We start from the raw sequence: 20126 nt of genomic DNA, 5'->3' as shown, positions 1-20126 counted from the left end.
ACATGGGCTTGTTTATGAGTCTGTGTCCCCCTTTTATCAATGATGAAAAATCAAGCATTGTCGTGCTTAACATTTGTGTGACATATTACACAATACTTGTAATTAGAAATATGATGTCACATTCTCGCCTCCTCTTTGTCTCCAGGCTGAAGCCTTAATAAAGATGGCCTTTTGTTTGCTTCCATCCCATCTATTCTTGTTTTTTCAATCAAGGCTGACTAGACTACAGTCGCAGCCTTCTGTTTTCTGCTACACATCATTTGCCATTTCCATCACTTTGTTCATCTCCCATCGCTCTTAAATTCTCAGTTCACATCTTCTATGATGAAGATAAATGCTAATAATAGAGATAAAACTGACAAGACGTTTGACAGAAACAATAAATCTCTTTGTACTCTGCTGTTTTCTGTTACATGTCACCCCATGGCCCCGTGTCAACAGTAGATCCACTGTATTCATGAGTGAATAGCAAAAGTACTGAGGTCACACAGGTCAGACTGGCCTATTGTAACCCAGGCCGACATGGTTTGTGCTGCACGTGTTAAATGTCATAGAGGTTGTTCTGTTTCCTTGTTTATCATATCCTCTAATTTATTTAGAGTTTTGCTTATTTTTTAATCAGTCAGAAGTTTTAATAAAACAGCAAATGTGTTTGTAAGAGCGTTAGTATTTATTTTAAAATTAATTCTTGCTTTAGGCAGTCAGCTGATGGTTGCCCCTGCATTCTCCTACCTTGCCATATCTCCCATATCATCCACGTCGGCCCCAAAGCATTCCCAGAACCTGCATCTGACTTCCTAACAGATGAATGTGCTTGGAAAACCTTAACAACCGAGCACATAAATTGCTTTGGCCTCTTTGGCTAGTTTCCCCTTTCATAATAACTCTATAGTGGGGAAAGTTTGTAGAATTTTATAATAGTTACTAATTAATATAATATTTGTGAGAAGAACAAAGACAGTGAGGGGCATGACTACTCTGACTGATGTGGAAACAAGGAGCTGTAGCCACTTGCTTCTAGGCTTAATTCAAGTATTACTTGGACTGTCTAACTGTGTTTGTGGTCCTTTCTGATTAGTAGATAATCTGCTGAGCTACAGCCACCCCACCCCACAGAAAACTCCTAATTATGATTAGGTAATGGACTAAAAAAAATACTAAAATACCAGTCACCAAAACTGAGGCCTTACCACACAGAAGGTCACAACATTTGTCACACAATTCTATTAAAAAGACAAGGGAAAGTTGGTGGTACTGTCAAGGACCTGGGTCTGTGGACCGGTTTACAGGTACTGTCAGGCCTGTAAACCATCTGTCCCGGGTGTGTCCCATTGGGAGGCTGGCCACACCTTAGGAGGAACGATACACCTGCAGCTGATCAGGATCTTCGGGGGAGCAACTTAGCAGTGTGGCTGAGCTCCCATCAACGCTGGATTGTTGCGTGACTGCGTTTCTCAGCAACTGTTTGTAGTGAGTGTGAGTCTGCCCCATTGTGACGGTACTTATGGCTGCTTTCGTTGTTTCCAGCACAATTGCGGAAGCGGGAGGATGAGCGAACACGGGGTACGCTAACACTAGGGAGCGGAGACACGGTGTCATGCGGCGGCTGTGTGAAGGCGAGAGAGGACCCAAATGCACGGCTCAGGACACGCGGGGATAACTCAAAAGGCAGGTCTTTATTAATAGGAACATAGACATACAAAACTATACTTAGGAGAAACTAGAGCTGAGGCACTGGGAAGACACGAGGGAATGCACACAACCTAGAGGGACGACGCAACACGGAACAAAGGGATACTCTGACATAAATACACAGAAGGTAATGAGGGAAGTGGGAACACAGCTGAGGACAATTACTTATGACAGAGCGGGGAAGACACGAAACTGAAAATACTGACACTAAGATGTGGACCTCAAACACAACACAGAGTACACAGAGATGAGCACAGAGAGAGGCAGAGAGAGAGGCAGAGAACAAGAATGAATACACGAGAGGATGAGGAGAACAGAACACAAGGGATGGGAACACGGTATCAGAACAAACACCACAATATAATCAAGGACACAGGGGGAATCCAAATACCAAACCAAACAATCCTATGAACATAAAGAACATAATACAAAACCACAGGAAAACTAAGAACACTGGGTTAAAATGACCCAGGACCATGACACATGGAGCACGGACACCGGGTGAAGATACAGAACGGGAGTTGGAAACGCACAGGAATTTATTGTTGTGTACTATTTACTTCGCTTTAATAAACGCACTGCATTCATCCTGTCCTGCATTTGGGTCCTATTTCCCCACATTCCCACGGTCTACCATCGCAGTCCATGACAGATTCAATGCCAGACTGCTCTCCAGTCTCAACTCTGCATTGTAAGGATCCGTAAACAAGACACTGATCACCAAGGGTCTCTGATCCATTTATTGGAATTTAAGTGTTAATGATTGTTTGATAGAAGGCAGTTAGGTGTAGAAAGACGGTGTTTTTATAACTGGGTAATGTTGTATAAAATGCTGAAGTGCTCCAGTCGAACAGAAAAGCACTATATAAGAACCAGTCCATTTACTATGTTTAGCTTATGAATAAACTTTGATAACCAAACTTAGCTGATAAGCAACCCCCTCTACCAACTATGGTCATCACTGCCTCCATAAAAGCAATATGAGGCCAAAATGCTATTACTGCATGACTGCTACAGGCTTCCTTTATTTTCTCTACAAATGATGGTAAAAATGTTGCATCAGCAATCTAGAATGAACAAAGGGATTTCCTTTTTGCTGCATCTGTTTAGACTGTCTACACCTGTATAGTGGCTAACAGGGAACCTAACATGTTAAGTTAATATCCTTACAAAGAACAGAGAACGAGTGTCTGCACTCCACCACAAACAACAATAAAGACATAAAGCCATAGAGCCAACATAAACCATCCGGCTAGCTCAGGTTTATTGTTAACTTAAAGATATAGAGATTTCACATTGACTTCAGTGCTCAGGATTCAGACTGAAATGTGGTATCATGTGATGCAAAGCGCAGCATAAATAAAATGTCTCTCCAAATAATCTTGCTGCCAAACAGAAAAACAAAGGGCTAAAGAACAAAGAAGAAAAACAAATCCCAGACTATAAAGTCAGAATAAAGGAGCAGCGTCACTGAAAGGCTATCGTGCTCAGACAAGCTCAGCCCAGCCTAATGGACATTTGTTGTGACTGAAAGCATGAAATTACTCGAGTGAGGCCGAAAAGGCTCAGTGCAAAATTAGAGTGAGGGACTTCCTGTTGACAGAAAGAAATGTTAAGTTTAGTCAGGGCGTTCTGATCGGCACCATACAAAGGAGAACGCTTTATTTGACACTGGTGTTGCTTTCTATCTCACAAACGCCGTTTGAGGAATTACTGAGGGCACGTTTCAGGCTTATCTTTCAGGTCATGTGTACTACTCTTGGTATTGCTCCGCACTCCTGATAAGGAGCTGTGCGTTGTACCTGCTACAATTCAATGTCCATATAGCTTAACCAATCAACATCCACTAGTGTCACTAGCCACACCCAGGCCTGGTTACTGCCAGACCTTAAACAGAAATAAATCACTTAAATAAAACCTGTCTGATAAAGTGAAGCTGCTAGAAGAGCTCAGAAAGCAACAAATCATGCCACTATCAAAAGAAACAGCTGAGAAACAAAGTCATTCAAATCTATGCAAAAATAATTAAGAAAGGGGGCAAATACTCAAAACACTGTTTCACTGAGAGATGTTAGCTTTCAGATTAGGGCTGCTAGATGTGATTTTTAGCCTTATGCATCTTCTGTTTCTTTCAGTTTGTACGAGCAAAAACCAACAAACTTTGGTTGCGAAATTAACACATTTTAAAGCCAGAAACAGGAATCGTGTTTCAGACATTCACACCTGTCAGACTGCCTCACATCACCTGGTGTGTGTGATTATTCGGGTGCTTTTGAGACTCTTCCCTCAGGTTCTCAGCTTCTGGTCAGGTTTCTGACAGGAGCAGCTCGGTGACTCACAGCTTATCTCACACCACATTTCCAGAGGTGTCTTCTACATGTCTGTGTGTAAGGGGGGAATCTAATAAGCCAACACAGCTGCAGCACTGTAGCAACTTCTGAGAAAAAGCCCTGCAATTACCCAGAGTGTTCAAATACAAAACTGAGCTCACAGTTTAAAGTGTTTATCCTCCTGAACAGAGAAGGAAGCAGATCCTGGATGTCAGTTTTCCCATGCCATCACCGAACCCCCCCTCGAGAAGGAGCCTGTCACAACAATTGCTTTTGTCCAACATTCCTGAAAACAACCATTATTCTTTAAAAAGCACTGGCTGCCTGAGATAGGGTGGATCATTTAAATGAGCTGGACTGCTAGGCTGCAAAAGCGCTGCCCACACACCTGTGACAATCATTTGAAGCGTGATGGGTGTGAGTGAGGTAAGAATGCCCAGCAACACTTTAGGTCCTTTAGGGCTTTTAAAAATAATAATAATAATAATAATTTAGTGTGACCTTGGCAGCAGCAGCAGCCAGAGCTGCACACGATGCAGTATGTGGTTACTGCCTGTGCACATGACAGAATCTGACATGCAGTCTGTGAATGCTTGTGAAATTTGACCATTTCATATATTGACTGTGTGTTATAATGCTCACAAATGCATTCATGCAGTGCTTTTATCTAACATCCACACTCTCTCTCTCTCACACACACTGATAGATGCATCAGGGGCAACTTGGGGTCCAGTATGTTGCCCAAGGATACTTTGACACATAGACTATTAAAGCCAGGATTTGATTCACCGACCTTCTGATTGACTTGACCATGCACTCTACCACCTAAGCGGTATTGAAAATGTCTGCTTCACCAATAGAACAAAACAAAACCAAATGATGCTCTCATCATGTAATGTGCACCTTGAAGTTTCCTGTACTAGTCTGGAAGAGTAACACTATGTAAAACAAAAATCAAACGGCAGACGGTGAAGAGTTTGTCCTTCGAAGAGGACCGTCATCTGTTGTTTGGAAATAATTTGGACTGAGCACAAGTGATCAAGAACAAATCATATGCAGAGTGGTCTAGAGCTTTGTCTGTGCTGTAAAGAAACACAACTGATTTATTCAGCTGCCTGGAAAGCCACCACAGGCTGCAGTATAATTACTGCATGAAAGCAATTAAAAACAATGTAAGGTAACTAATGTGAATGTTACAACATCAACTCAGGCTTATATAAAGATGAGCCTGTACAGCTGGTTTACAATTCATCCAGCCCACTAAGACACACTGAAATCACCAAGCAGTCGGATTTGTTTTGGCCAAAGACATCTGTCCATTAAACACAGTGAGGAACACGCTTCAGGAAAATGGTCAACGTACAGCTGTCATACAGCTGTTGAGTGCTTTGATATGGGTTTTAGTCACATCCATAATGCAGGCACAGTTAACAGAGTGAAAGACTTTACATTGAGCTTCTAATAGATGCACGTAGGTCGGGTGAATACATACCTTGTCTAGATGTTTTAAATAATTAAATTCAATTTCATTTATGTGGTGCCATTTCACAACAACACTTGTGTCGAGGCAGCTTTTACTGAAAGGCAAAGGGCCTACAATAATACAGAGAACGTGCCAACCATCAAATGACACCCCATGAGCATACACTTGGCGGCCGTGGGAAGGAAAAACTCCTTTTTAACAGGAAGCAACCTCTGGAAGGACGAGGCTCAGGGAGGGCCAGCCTTCCAATGCGACCAACAGGAATGTAAGAGAATCTAAAAGTGAAAACAATTCCCTGTTTTTGATACAGTTCTTCTAATTATATTTTTACATTTTTCTTCTAAAAGATAAAACTGAATTTAGGTGAATAAGCGTCATCAGTTTTATGTGATGCAACAATGTATACATTACCATGAATGTCACCCCAATATGGATGTGAAACCAGTGTTATGTGGAATAAAAACGTTTTTGTCACTAAACCCATTACATAATCTGACAAATGTTTATCATCTCAATATTAATTAAAAAATAATTAAGATAATCATTTTGGCAATAATTGTGCAGCACTAGTTCAGCCCTTTTAACTAGTAACATACGGTTCTGCACAGTGACAGTGCAAAATATGAAGACATATCAATTTTTCACCTAATCTCTCATTCCTTGGAGTCTGTTATCAGTTAAATGAAAGTTATGAGTTAATTTAATTTAATGTTTTTGATCGCTGTAGGACAATATGCTTTAGTCAGCCAGGTGAGGCCACCGTAGCTCAGATTATTATAAAAGAAAACAGAATTCAGTTGACTGCTACATGCAATCTACTGACAGTTTTCAGTTTGTCCACATATTGGAACATTATAACACTTTATAAAATGTGAACATGATTTATATAAGATCCTATTTAAAGGTCCCACCAGCAGCCCAGCATTCATGTGAAGCCACTTGCAATATGATGCACATTTGTGGTAATGATGTCAGGCAGTTCTGCTAGTTTATGATTACAAATGTACTATATAAAAGATTGACAAATGATTTATGAGAACAGCGAGTAAACATAACTTTTTGTACATCTCATGGAAACAAAGAAACAAAGTGGTGTTGTGCCACGTCCTGTTTAAACAGGTTACACGAATGAAATACAGCCTTTGTAATAATGCAGACACAGTAAAGACAAATGGAGTCTCAGGTGACGGACACGGTGGATATATTTGCACAAAAGATTCTGGCTTGCTGGAGCATTTAATCTTTTAATGTTTCATCACATTAGTTAAGAGAGAGGCCTGGTGCTGTGTGAAATGCAAGCGGTCTTCCATTTGGTGTGTTTGACCAAATGTTTGCGTGTGTTTGTTCATCTCTGAGAGCTGGTGCCATGGCTATTGTTCAATATGATAAGGTCTATCTTCACATTATCATGGCGGAGTGGGCCTAGAGCTCTGTAATTAGGAACTCAATAATAAGCTGCTTATGTAAATATTACTATTGTGCCTCAGCTGCACACATGATGATGATTTCCAAATTATAAAAACCTCTCTGTGAGGCAAAGTGTTAACTGTTAAAAAAAAAAACCCCACAACCACGTGAGGCATGTGATAATGTCATCTGAAATGGGAAACTGTCATGAAGCTAACAAAGACTAACAGAATACAGAAAAGAAGGAGCAAATGTTGTGTTTGGTCTGTTGGATTAATTCTGGAGCGATGGGACAAATTCAGCGTTAAACACTTGAATATTAGAAAGAAAGTGACTGTTTATGCAATGTCACTTTATTCACATCCAAGCTGCTGTCTTGCATGCAGAAAGGTAAGCCTTCACATCCCATTCAGACCCCTCTGAGTCACCACTGCTACACTTGCACTTCATTTTTGCTTGACACATATGCAGTTAACAAATCAAAAATAAGCATGTTTGCCAGGTAAGCTAGAAACTGCTAATGGGAGTTTCTAGCTAGAGTCTACTAGCTAGCCAGATAGAGAGTTAACATTAAAACTGTAACCTGGTAATCTATTTTACAACAAAGTACCCTGCAAAAAGCTAGGATGTGTCTATGGCTACATATTTATGTTCACCAGACACTTTATTAGGCACCTCTGGCTACGTCTTGCTCAAAAGCTAAGGTCATCTGCTAATCGGAAGGTTGGTGGTTCCATCCCTGGTTGCTCCAGTCTGCATGCCAAATATCTTTTGACAAGAGGAAAAAAGTGTTTGTGTAAATGGGTGAATTAGGCAGGTTGTGTAACCAAAATGTCTCAAAGAGATGAAACATCTTCATGCACCTAAAAAGGAGTCCAGTTGCCTTTAACTCAACCACTTAGGATTATAATGACCTGGATGGCTCAGCAACATGTTCAAAGATTCATTTTTGGTTGTGTTTTCACACTTGCTTGCAGCTCTGTGTTCAGTATATTTTGGTCCTGAATAGCTTTTTAAGGTTACCAATAATGGCAGCTAATATCCACACAGCACTAAGGTACAACAGTAGGCAGCAAGCTAATGGTAACATTGGAGTAACTAAAACAGACATTTTGCCTCTGCACCTTTACTGAGGTGTTTTGATAACTTTTTGCCCTGCAGACACTACTTTGCTATTTTGATATAATCAAAGCCTGGCAAACATGACAGGCCAGCCTATAGTTGCTGTCCAGAATAAGGGGAGATCAGTTATTGCCAAACTAAACATTTGCCAACTGTATGTCATTATATGCAGTTGCAGAAAAATGAAACCGAATTAAAGTCGAAGCTATTTGACGCCTGCAAAGACTTTAAACTATTTAATAATGACTTCACATTCTTAGCGTGCTCAGTATGCAACACTTAAGCAGACGTAAAACTTCTCACTAAAATGTTACAGTCAGTTATTTTTGTGATGCCACAGCAGCAACGCTGCAGACTTAACTCTGCATGATTCAACAACGTGTGACAATGAAGTGGAAAAGAGAAGCTGGTCTGCACACACATACACACACATCAGATGCACAATTACACCTGCAGGCCCTTATGGGCAAACAGTGCAGTGTGTACAGTGTTTGTAGATGGATCTCTGTAAATTGGGGTGAGGGGTCCTTATTACATCACAGCTATCACTGTGTCAGGTTACATGTGAGTACTAATGCATGAAGCTGATCACAGAGAAGAGACCTTGAGGGGAGAGGTGGGAGTAGGCAGGGGTTTCAGATGTGCTCAGATGTTATTTTTGTAGCAGCTACAGTTATTGTACAGACGTACAACTTTAAGAAAAATGCTTCCTCATATCAGTACCTGTTGTTCTTAGAGCATGTTATGTAATAGCAGCTTTTATTATGGGTAAACAGTCTCTAAGTCTGACCTTGTATTTGCACCACACAAAGCGACAAACCAAAACTGACGACTTATGTGGCAAATTACGGCTACTGAATGAGAGATCCAGTGAGCTAATGAGGATTTCTAAGGAAAAAAGAAAAAAAGAAATGTAAGTATGCTTTCCCTGAACCCCTGATCGGGGCTATGAAGTCTGTTTGCCATTAATAAACATTGTGAGTGGATGTGGCTGCAGCAGAGCTACTTACTTACAGAAGAGCAGAGGTCATCTACACACACACAGAGGATGGATGGATGGATAGATGGAGGGAGTGAGAGGCGAGGTGAGGAGGGGATTTGAGCAGCCTCCTGCCTCCTGTCTCTCAGGTTTCTCCTCGCCTTCCCAGGTGTCACTCACAGTCTTAAACAGAGATAAATCCACAGGATGCAGGCAGCTCTACCACAGTGATGGACAGATGACATGGCAGGGTAAAGAAACTGACCAACCTGTCCACCAGTCCTTCTGACAGCTCACCCTTCCACCCTCCCTTCCGTCCTCCACGCAAAGCGCCGCTTCACTGGCCAGATAACAGGAAGGACTAAATAAAGACACAGAAATACAGTGAGACAGCTCAGGAGAGGAGAAACTGCTGCTGAGGAGGGCTTTTTAATCAGCCTGCAACTCCTCCCCCACCAATCTCTGACTTTGGCCCTCCCTCGTTGGTATGGCGACTGCCAATTACCACTCGGGAAAACACGAGCCTCTGCCTCTCAGCCCTCCCCCTCCCCCTCCTCCCCCAGAGCCAGCCTGTGGTGTTGACAGGGCACACACACTGGCATGGCGACATCTATGAAAGCATGTGTGTGTGTTTCTGTGTGTGAAAGAATGCTTATAACAGTGCATATTTGTGTGTAAATCTGAAGATGCACAATATCCTTGTTTCTATGTACTGCACATAAAGTGTCTGTGTGCGTGACTCTAACTCTTTAAGGAACAAAATGAAACACTGACCCCCACAGTGAGGGGATTTTGTCAATCTGTCATGCTGTGGGGAAGTTTTGAGCCATGGTTTGGGTCTACTTGTTCCCTTGGAGGAAAGTTTCAGGATGTTCCTCTAAATGCTCACCTGTAATGGAACATTTCTATAATAATTCGTAATAAAACACAACATCTCACAGAATGGCTGATGAGCATAAAAAATTATGTGTGCAGGGCATAGATTTTACTTTTTTTGTTTGCCTCACATGTCTTCATTTTTTAAATACTGCTTAGTGGTTAATTAGCGAGCGTGGCAGACAAGTCAGCATCTTCCATGCAAACTATGGGCAAATGCAGCAATTAGCAAGGGGCCAAAGAAATCAGGTGGTTTTGAATGAATAATTTCATGGATAATTTCACCCAGCAACAGTCTTTGCCCTTCAATCTCAGGTCCTCTGCCAGAGGCCTGAGACTGCGCTCTTCTGGACAGAGAACTCAGATGTTGTTCCTGGGATCTGCTGGAGCCACTCACCCAGTTTAGGGGTCAAAGAGCCCATGTCTTCCTCTGCTTAAAACAACTTCTTCCTAGAGTTCTGTCCTTTGAGAATTACAGGCCTACTTCCAAACTGCCATTCATTTCAAACTGCCATCACTCACTGAGTCCACTTTACTGAAAATGACTAATGATATTTTTATGCACTTAGACAAAGGTGAATTTTCCATTTCACTTTTTCAGCAACCTTTTTCTTATTAATGGATTATAGAACTGTTTTCGCATCACTGGCACAGTGATGTTCTCAAATGGGTTTCATCATAATTATTTTAATTTTTTCTGTTAAGCCCAGCAGCCTCAAAACAACCTCAAAAGCCTCTCCATTTCTATTAAGAATTGGATGTCCCCATATTTCCTCCATCTCAACCCTGGGAAAACTCGGGTTCTTGTGTTTGGTCCTGACAGCTTCTCTAAGGAGGCCGGTCATTATATCAGCCCCCTCTCAAAGCAAAACCATGGTATCATCTTTGACCATGATGTCTTTTATCCTGTCTTCCTTCTCTCTCACTCCAACCGGTCGCGGCAGATGGCCGCCCCTCCCTGAGCCTGGTTCTACCGGAGGTTTCTTCCTGTTAAAGGGAGTTTTTTCCTTCCCACCGTCGCCAAAGTGCTTGCTCATAGGGGGTCATATGATTGTTGGGTTTTTCTCTGTGTGTATTATTGTAGGGTCTACCTTACAATATAAAATGCCTTGAGGTAACTGTTGTTGTGATTTGGCGCTGTACAAATAAAATTGAATTGAATTGAATCGATCTGAAGTTTGAGTCTTACATCTCTAAGTTTATCCAGTCTTGCAAAGGTATTGCAAAAATTAAACATTTACTGTCATTCAACAATTTGGAACTTTCAGTACGCACTTGGATTCTCTCCTGCTGTGATTATTGTAACTATTGTGTTACGTGCATCTCCGTCTTCCTTAGCCTGACTTCACTTGGTTGAGAATGCAGCAGGTAGGCTGCTAACAAGAGCTAGAAGGCACGCACACAACACTCCCATTCTTTCTTCCCTTTACTGGCTTCCAGTGAAATTCAGCATCCACTTTAAAATTCTATCATTAATTTATAAAGCTCTACATAGCCAGGGTCCAGCTACCATGGAAGAGCTACTGAAAAGTTCAGCATGTTTATTTACAGTAATTAAAGGTGGAAGATTCAAGGTTAGCTTAGCCTGGGCTCCCACAAACACATGCACAGAATAAACCTCTCTCAGGAATCTCTCTCTTGGTAACTCACTCAGTTTCCGATTCCAGGTTTTCTGCACAGAGGAGAACAGAAGGTTAGACAAAGTCACAGAGCAAAAATACAGCAACAGGCAGGTAAGGAGGCACCATCACTAAAAAATGATCAGGCATCAGCTGAAGGTCTTCCTTCCTCCTAAGTAGAAGACTCAGGTAATAACCAACAGGTGAATTTGTTACTTCCAGGTGTGCAGATTCTGAGGGTGGGAAACCAGAGTAGGACCCACCCCTGAAACACAGTGTGTGGTTAGCACACACACTGACACCAACATTCAGATAGACAGGGAGAATGAGAGATCGTGCAATAAAGAGAAAAAAGTGAGACAGCATAGGAGGACTTGAAGACCATGACACATCCAGTAGGTCTGATCCATGTTATGACACTTAATCAAAGACTGTGAATAGAAGAAACTATTAAATGACCCCAGAAACTCATCAGGAAAGTGTTTACTGCAGTCAAAGATAAAGGAAGTAGAACATTTTGCAAACAGAGGAGTCGCCCCCTGCTGGCCATTAGAAAGAATACAATTAAAAGCCACACAACCATGCCCATCCTTTCTATACAGAAGTTACATTACTCAGGCTAAATCAATCAAATGTTCATTCATAATCCAACTGTGGCTACACTGATTTGAATTCAGTTTGACACTATCACAGTGATTCAGAAGACCACCCTTTTCCCAGTGGGAATCTAACCCTAACCCTATGATTCTTCTCCTTTTTCTTCTGATCTCTCATTCTCTGTTGTGAATGTACAAATTTAGTAACGCCTTCTCCCCTCTAGGTAACACTGAAGTCATTCTGGCAGCGGTGACTCGACTGCTATCACATTCCATTTGTAGACATTTCAGATAGATTGTGTTATGTAAAGAGCAGCTGTGGCAGGTCACTGTGTTGTGTGTTTAACACCATGGTGATTAATGAGAGCAGTAACATTAAAACATAACCTGTTGTGCAGGAGTAGTTATTCAAGCCCAACTGGGGTTTTACGCAACAATGAGTTTACGTACAGAAGAATTGTGAGTTGTTTCTTTCCATGCTGTCTGATCACAGACTGTGTTTAAAAGATGGAATAAAACTGCTACATTTTAATGAGGCCATTTTTGAAGACGCTTCATTGAACAGTAGATTCATCTCTCAGGTCCTTCCTCGTGGCTGAATGTTTCATAGGTCAGATTTAAGTGGCTTAACAAAAAAGTAAAGAAAAAAACACATTCCTTCCTATCATTACCGAGAAGTTGGTGGCTCATGAGTATGTATCCAAGTCTCAGCTCTTGCTTGTCATGAACCCTCACTAACCACTGGGTAGCGTCATCGCACTCACATCCATCTTTTATACACAGTTTCAGACAGTGACATCTTAGGATAATTAAGATCATTTTTGGCCACAGTGAATATTTAAGGAGTCAATTGGATAACTACACAGGTAATAAAACTAATATTTCACAAAGAAGTCAGTCCATTCAAGTTTATGTAGAACTTTTGCATTAGCCACCTCTTATCTTGTACCCTTCAGATTCCAGCAATGGAGTTAACCAGTCCCCCTTGATTGTTCACCGTTGGTTGGAAAACAAGTCGTTTTTTAACACTTCAAGGAAATATTGTGCTGTTAATGCTTTTTTAGATTTCATTTTTAGAGTTTGTTAGTTTAATTGAGTACTTTTTGTGTACATCAACCACTGCTTTGATGTACATTTAACAGACTTCAATTCTAATCTTAATGCAAAGATTGCTTCTGTTGGTGCCCTATTTACCTTGATGCAAAACTTGACAAATAAAGGTGGGAATAACATACCTAGCTTAAAACCTCTCATATTCTCTGCAAGACAGCCAGCTGATAAAGAAAAAGTCTCTGAGTGACTGTAAGGTCATATTCTGCGACTCTCCATAGTCCAGATTCTACAGTTTACTGGTTTATTGCAAAACTGTAATCAGTTTCAACACGTCTTGTTACATCTTTAAACACAATTAGTAGGTTGTAAAAAGGGAATTATTATCACCATTGATGTAATTACCTATTGATTTTAAATGCATATCTCCAGTATCTTGGATTAGAGTAATTTGAGGTAAAGTATTGCCACATTATGTTAGCATTTTTGAGCGGCTCCCATTGGTAAAGAAGAGCAGCTGAGGTCAAGCATGATGAGGATTGTCTGCGTCAGTGATGGGCATTCACATGCTGACAGCCTCAGAGCCTTGCACATGTACAAGCTATATTGAGTAAGGTCAGACTTTCCAAAAAGAGGCTTGTCAGATGCTGTAGGACCAGCTGGAGAGTCTTTTAAAAGAACTTTGTAGCACATGGTGAAAAAAATGTTAGAGGTGAAAGTTCAGCTGCACTTCTCTAGAATGAATCCTGAAGGTGGAAAAGAAAAAACAATGAACTACTGAACTCTCCACAGCAGATTAATTACCCTGTTACAGAATTAAAATAAATGCCTTTAGAGTTCTTTGCTGCTGCCTTGCACTCAGTTTTCACTGTTTGTTCTCTCTTTGTTTAATCTGTCTTTATTGCAATGAAATTATAATAATTACACTGATGCCCAGTCGCATATTTATGTATTCTATGTGCACTTTAAATTCATATAGTGTAGATGTTTTTTTGTTTATTTCTTATTGTTTTACAATTTGGACAGAAAAAAATGAGAAACAGAAAAAAATCTATGATGAGGACACAGACTTAATTTCTTATTTGTCCAATAATTTTATGGTTTTGATCTATTTGACAGATGTGTGCACTAGTTTATTTTTTGTTGTGTGAATAACTTTGGCGGGGTGTGGTTTGTGGCTCAGCTGCAGGGGAGGTGTGGAGCAGTGTTCAGGGTGTGGTGTCAGGGGAGGCTGACTGATCTCCATCATCGAATCGTGTCTCGCCTTTAAAGAATGCTGCCGGGACTGGAGGGGAGAGTTGTGTGGCAGCTGGAAAGCTGCTCAGACAGAAAGTGTCTAATCGCATACACAATAAAGCACATAGCAATGTGCAATGCTGTGTGTGTGTCCTCATTTGTCTCACAGTGACATTTTTGTGATCTTTGCATGTAACCTGCCAATGGACTGCAGATGCCAATTAGCTTTAAGCAAACTCTGGTATAATTCATCAAATGGCAAGATTTCTGTTTATATTGTACATCATCCCTTTTCAAATAAAACCGATTAAATGAAATTAAACTAGCAGGCCTCACTTTAGTATAGCTTTAGTGGTGTTCACAGTGTGAAATTTTATTCTCCCTATGCTTAAGGTCTTCAATGTGTGCCAGCCACTTGGTTAACCTTCCAAATTCTCTTCTTTATGGTCATCCCCTCTACAGCTCTCCTCTGGCACGTCTATCTGATAGCTATTTCTGTACACTCACTAGTCCCCAGCCTCCTTCCTTCTGCTTGCTGCACTTGGGATGAAACAATCCATGCATGGTCAGGAGCTTCTATGTCCTTTGGCCAGCTTATTATCCCAGCAGGGTACCTGATCACAGGCAGTCCATTGGTGTTGATAGCCCAGATCTTGTTCTTGGCATTCAGCTGACTCCTCAGGACTTGCCTGACCCTCTGCAGGTACTTGGTGGTTGCAGCTTTCCTAGCAGCTTCTTCATTGTTGCCTTTGGGATTCCCAGGTACTTGTAACTGTCCTCAAAATGTTGCCTTCTGGTAGTTCGATGCCCTCAGTTCTGACTAACTTCCCTTCTCTTTGTTACCATCCGACTACACTTCTCCAATCCGAATGACATTCCAATGTCATTGCCCCATATCCTGGTAGTGTGGATTAGTGAATCAATGTCTTGTTCACTTTTGGCATACAGCTTGATGTCATCCATGTAGAGGAGGTGGCTGACAATTGCTCTGTTTCTTAGTTTGTATCCGTAGCTAGTCTTGTCATTGAGCCGACTGAGGAGGTTGAGGCCTATGCAGATCATCATTGGGGACAGAGCATCTCCTTGGTAGATCCTGCACTTGATATTGACTTGTGCTGCGGCCTTTAAGTTGGCCTCTAGTGTTGTATGCCACATCCCCATTGAATTCCTGATGAAGACTCTTAGGGTCTGGTTGATCTTGTACAATTATAGGCATTCCAGGATCCAGTTGTGAAGCACTGAGTCATAGGCCTTCTTGTAATCAATCCAGGCAGTGCATAGGTTGGTCGGCAATTTTGAAACACTGAGCTACTGAGGGACCTATGAAATCTCCAAATCTCCATTGTTTTGCTGTCATCCAGATTGACAGCAAAACAATGGAGATTTGGAGATTTCATAGGTCCCTCATTCTATTCATATAACCCCTTCCGCTGAGGTTACTTGCGTAGTAGCATTCCAACAGCAACCTATTTTCATATCTTGCCCACTTATGCCTTCTTGTTCCAGTTGCCCACTTTTCAGTGTGTCCTGGTTCCTCAAATGGTAAATGGCCTGTATTTGTATAGCGCTTTACTTAGTCCCTATGGACCCCAAAGCGCTTTACACTACATTCAGTCTGACTCTGTCAAGAAACGATTTAAAAATAATCTTTAGTATCTTTAGAGAAATGAAGCTTTAAAAACTGAGATGAACTGATGGATGATCACTTTTCATGTCATTTTTTTACTAGTCTACTAGGCAACGGGTGAAGTGTCTTACCCAAGGACACAACGACCGAAACTGTCCGAGCTGGGGCTCGAACCAGCAACCTTCCGATTACAAGACGAACTGCCAACTCTTGAGCCACGATCGCCCCTCAACACCTGATGCGGACCGGGCGACGTCCGAGCTGGTATCGCTTCATTTTTCTGTCTCTTGCTCATGTCTGAGGTAGGCTTGGTTAGCATGGAAGTCTAGCCTAGGGACCTTTACTGAATACAGACGCACCAGTTGGGAGTGTATATCTATATCTATATAGTCCAGTCCATTTGGTGGACATTGTTTACAATCGGTCATTCTGCATTATCGCACACACCCCCACAAGGGAAATCTCAAAAATCCACTTTTGAATCAAATGATTAACACAACCCAGCATGCAGCACTTCTCAAAACATCAAGGTTTATTAACTTATATTAAGAGAAAAAAAAAGAAAAAAAAAGTGAAGCTGATAATGACGCTGAAGTCTGATGTAATCATGACACTCACATTTGTCCTCTGCAGTGACAAAAAACCAATCAATGCAGGCGAGTGTTTCATTGTGCAGAATAAGGTAGCAAACATTCATTTTATTATTCCAATGAAATTAAAAATGACATAATGTTGGTTGTAACTCATCTGAACTGCCATAAAGACACATACACGTGTAGCAGATGGAAACACACGCTTACACACTGGATTGCCCTTGTCCTTCAGTAGCAGGCAAGTTTCTCTCTTTCTTTCCTACTCACTCATTAACACACATACACACACAGAAGAAGATGGTGTACAAGCACACAGCATTACAGAAAATTAAAATCTATCCTGGGGAGCTGCTGCCACCAAGGAGGCTGTTTCATATTTGATGAGCAAACACAGAGATCTCGCTTTCTGTTTCTTATCCTTTCATTCAAGCCTGGCTGAATGCACAGTTACAGGCATAGCGATAACAAACATTCATCTATACGGTTTTTCTGAAGACAAACTAAATTTTCAAAGAGAAATACTGATGCTAGAGACCACACTCTTGTATATCTGTGGAAATGCAGATGTTTGGAAAATCTGCTTACAAAATCACAACAAAATGTGCACAGCACAATCTGTTTTCTCTTTGCAACAGATCCAACTAATTAGCATGTATTGCAAAATGAAGCATTTGGCTCGAGGACATTTTTAGAGACATTCAAACGTAGAGTACGATGAAAGAATATGACAAAATATGTCCACCTGGGAAATTCTTTAATGGCAAAACAAAAATGCTTATTGTGGAGGATCAGGAGAGTCACGCACATCAAAATAAAGCAATTTGAGTTATGGTTGACTTATATAGTTATAAAAATATAATAATATAGTTATAATATATAGTCCTTTGGTCTAACTTCCGAAAACTTGTTTACGTCTTTAAGCTGACAGTGCCGTGGGAGGATGCAATTGAGGAAGCATTTGAGCGTAAGAAGCTGTGGTATGCCAACTTGGCAGCTGAGGCAGAGGACAGAGGCTGGAAGATCAAGGTGCGCCCGGTGGAAGTGGGGTACAGGGGCTTTGTTGCCAGTACAACAGCAAAACTGCTTAGAGAGATTGGGATCAGAGGATAGGCACAATGTCAGGCTATAAAAGAATTAGCTAACACTGCTGAGAGGACCAGTCACTGGCTGTGGCTAAAGAGGGCTGACAACACTTGGGCAGCAAAGGCAGTCAGCTAACTGTGAGACACACGCCCAGGACTGATTAACCCGTGGTGGGCCTGCCTTAGTAGAGGTTGTCAAAAGGGCAGAAAACACTAGAAATTTTGCTGGTTGACTGATACAGCTGTCTCAGGGCCTCCTGGGGGCTGTGCAGTCAACCTCATGGTAGTGAAACCAAAAGGAGGAATGAAAGAGAAATAAAGAAAAGAAAAATGTTCCGCTCTTCTCCCCTCTGCTCTACTTCCCTTTTCTGGGAGGCAGTGGGGAGGTAGAGAGTACAGCCCGATCCGGCGGGGAGGTGTGTCCTCTCTGCTCTCTCCTATCTTGTCTTTTTTGTCTTACTTCTCTCTATCACCTTTTCTATCCCTTTGAAGAAGTGAGGCTCCATAAATATTAAAAAGGTAATTATTAGTATTGTAGAAAACTAACCAGAAAAAAGTAGTAGAAATAAGAATTTAACATAAACCAGTGACACACTCCGGGCCTGATCAACCATGGAAGGCATCCTTGGATGAGGGTGTCTAGTGATAATGGCCGAAACACCTGATGAATCCAAGGTCCACTACTGAGGATGTGGCCAGAAATATTAATATGATAATCTAGATCAGATCTCTAATTCCTAAACCTAACCAAGGAAGAAAAAAAAGGGCAGATTAGCTTGGGATACAAGACCGAAACACCCTATGAAGCTGAGGCACACACTGATGTGTCCCGCTGGTAAAGTCTCTGGACTGCCTTTCCTAATAACAGCCATCCCTCAAGACTTTCTCCATTTGAAGCAATGCATTATCAGGGATTGTAACATCTAGTCCTTTACTGAATCATTTGAGAGACATTAATGAAGTAATTCAATATTTAATCATTTAATTTACAATAAAAAGCCAAATTATAAGTAAACATTTCTAAATGAACTATTAATGCATTAATAAATACCTAAATAAATGGAAAGTGGATTTAGAATAAGAAACCTTCATTAAATTCTTAATTAAAACCTCATTAAAAAATGTTACATTTAGGATTAAAAAAAACAAATCCATCCACACATCCATCTATTTTCTAAGGAATGAAGCCGAGACCTCTCTTTTCCCAGCCACCTTCTCCATGCCAGCCGAGGCTAGCTGAGAGATGTAATCTCGAGGAGACATCCTGGTCATATGCCCGAACCAACCTTAACTGGCTCCTTTAAATGTGGAAGAGTAGCAACTGAGCCACAGATTAAGGAAGTCTGTCTTATTATTCCAGCATTAATTGTGTTTCTCATTTTAACTCTTTCTCCTCTGCTGATGTTTTTATAAGCCCAGTTGCTTCAGTGTTGCTTCAAGTTAAAACGTGGTTAGATGTTTCTAAGTTTATTGATTGTGCCATTTTTGTAAACATGATGTACCTGTGTGACGATGAAAAAATGATGGAAAATTTAAAGATTCTCCCGTTGTGTGTGATAAGCTGACCTGGCTGAACGGGAGGTTCCTAAAGCATCATTTATATAATCTTTGAATACAAGATATAGTCGACTATGAAAGCCATTTTTTTTTTGCATGGAATGTCCGTATTGTATGCTGTGACCATAGCAGGGAGATAACTTGTTTCTATAAATGATTTGGTTCTTGTTATTATTCTTTCTCAAAAGTCACGCAGAGTGCTGTTGTGCTCTGTATTGTTGTTTGACCCCTTTGCAAAAGGGAATTAAAATTTCACAATAACAACCTCTTTGTGTGAAAATCCATTTATGTCAGCTTTTCATAATAACCCATCTAATATTATGTAATAATAAAACTACTTAAGTGTGTGTAGAAGGTGCTACTGGACAGTGTAATTTCTGCTGAGTCTACTGGCTTCTATGGAAGCTTGAGGATGGAAGGTCATGCTACAAAAGTTGGCTGCAGTAACTGGGAAGGCACCCGGAAACAGAAAACAAAAACAGCATTGACAAGAGTTTCCAGTGAGCCAACGAACAAAATTCATCATGTTAAGCACATAAACATGCTTCAATAATCATAAAAATTTAAACTCACAGGGTACTGACAGTCAACCCAGCAAAAGACATTTTGATGATGTGATTAAGTAACATATTCTCACGATACCTTTTTCCCACTTGGCAAAAAATCCTTCCATCCAAAACGGTCATGGATACGTTTATTTGTAGTCCCCTTGCTCCGGACTTTTCTTCCTCTACAGAAGATATCTCAGTAGGATTAAGGAAGTCCTCAAATTTCAGTTTCATTTTTATGCTCAGCTTTCTCATCAGCATCAGTACAGCGTGCACATCATTGAAGACACAATAGCTGACAAAAGGAAGCCTTGGCGAAGTCCAATACC

The 20126-nt window shown here is 41.0% G+C and overlaps 1 protein-coding gene across 3 annotated transcripts in view; it reads right to left on the bottom strand.

The window, feature by feature from the left end:
* Positions 1 to 9404, bottom strand: part of cdk18 (cyclin dependent kinase 18) — a 57999-nt gene extending 48595 nt beyond the window's left edge. Inside the window, exons 1-2 of one of the 3 annotated variants that reach the window (XM_031730303.2) lie at positions 9283 to 9404; positions 9045 to 9196 (exon numbers count right to left, since the gene is read on the bottom strand). The gene's annotated coding sequence lies outside the window, so the exon portion shown is untranslated. Of the gene's footprint in view, positions 1 to 8824; positions 8923 to 9044 lie in introns of all 3 variants that reach the window. The other 2 variants (XM_039612429.1, XM_039612428.1) reach the window with 2 other exon arrangements.
* Between the last annotated feature and the right edge of the window lie 10722 nt (positions 9405 to 20126).

This window comes from Oreochromis aureus, linkage group 5 (genome assembly GCF_013358895.1).
Source record: "Oreochromis aureus strain Israel breed Guangdong linkage group 5, ZZ_aureus, whole genome shotgun sequence".
Lineage (NCBI taxonomy): Eukaryota > Metazoa > Chordata > Actinopteri > Cichliformes > Cichlidae > Oreochromis > Oreochromis aureus.
The sequence above is the reverse complement of the archived record's forward strand: the minus strand, read 5'-3'. Positions and strand labels throughout refer to the sequence as shown.